Here is a 1,340-nt window from a genome sequence, read left to right on the forward strand (position 1 = left end):
TTGGGATAGATCGAAACAGGTAACAACTGTACTCCACAAAAAATTCGAAGTAAATGCAAGCAACCAGCTTGCACTAGACACATGTATGCCTTTGCATACCTATTTCTTTTATTTACTTGATAGCCAGAGAGATTCTCATGCCTAAGAACTACCTCTATCAGTCTGAGTGCAACAGCAACAAGGAAACATTAACATATAACATATGTCAATATTAAAAATCATGTCACATTCTTCTGTTGTGACATATTACCCTTGATTGATTGATTTACCATTGCCATGGCAGCGGCTGTGTCTTTTAGCCGCTCCAGAAAGCCGAAAGTGAAATGACGAACCAAATGAATAATGACGTTCCGGAGTGTAAGGGACGAGCGCAAGAGCTAGTTGCATCAGATAGCGTGCCTTTCAATCAAAACAGCAGAAAGAAAGGCTACATTGAAGTCATGAAACAGCTTTGGGAAGAGAAGGGATGCGGACATCTTGCTCTTAAAGGTCAGAATTTACGTGATCAAGCGTCAAGGCTGGAGAAATATCAAGAGGGTTTGGCCGATGAGGGTTTGTGTGAACGGTGGCGACAGTGATAAGTATAGATGAGTCTATATTACCAAGTGGAAATAGTGATACAGTATTTGTTGAAGGAAACAGAAATATTGAGAGTGAAATTAATTCTGGCCTTGAGAGAGAAGATGCTAATCAAGCGACGCCAAATTTACATATGTCCACTGTGCAACTCCCGGAGGAGCTGCAGTCTGATCAATTGAAGCGTGAAAGGTTATCTGACGAGGTGATGGGATCACTGCCCGAATGCAATACGCTTCACACGCCATCTTCATTTGTCTGGGGCCAATACGATGAAGGAAGATCAATAATTGTTAATGTGTCGACTATTGAGAACACCTATGATGAAATATCCAAATGGCGTAAAAACACATTTTAGTCCCTTTCGGAAAAAACGGGAAAAGAATTAATCGACACATTGAAAGAACTAATTAATAAATGGAACAATGGTTCAGAAATGGAATTCATTGCTCTTAAAGTCGCTATTGTTTTCATTGCTCTTAAAGTCGCTATTGTTCTCCTTGCGCTTTGTCTACAAAAGCCCTGTCCTAAATCGAAATCGAAAGATCACCAGGATTGTTTGGCAAAGCATCTTGTCTTATGGAAGAAAGGCGAGGTTGATACTATCCTCCATGAAGGGTGCATGATACAGAGACGTCTTGGAAACTCCCATAGGGCGACAAACCCTCCAAATAGGGCAAAAGATTTTTGCAAATCTTGTCAATTCGGCGTTACGATATCTAAGCAATGATCAAGGTGGAGGGATCTTTTTCTGATGACGTCAT

The 1,340-nt window shown here is 40.7% G+C and overlaps 1 pseudogene; it reads left to right on the forward strand.

Moving 5' to 3' along the window:
- Positions 1-1,012: 1,012 nt before the first annotated feature.
- LOC136283461 (uncharacterized) overlaps positions 1,013-1,340 on the forward strand; it is a 5,209-nt pseudogene continuing 4,881 nt past the window's right edge.

Source organism: Pocillopora verrucosa, chromosome 9, assembly GCF_036669915.1.
Source record: "Pocillopora verrucosa isolate sample1 chromosome 9, ASM3666991v2, whole genome shotgun sequence".
NCBI classification, from domain to species: domain Eukaryota; kingdom Metazoa; phylum Cnidaria; class Anthozoa; order Scleractinia; family Pocilloporidae; genus Pocillopora; species Pocillopora verrucosa.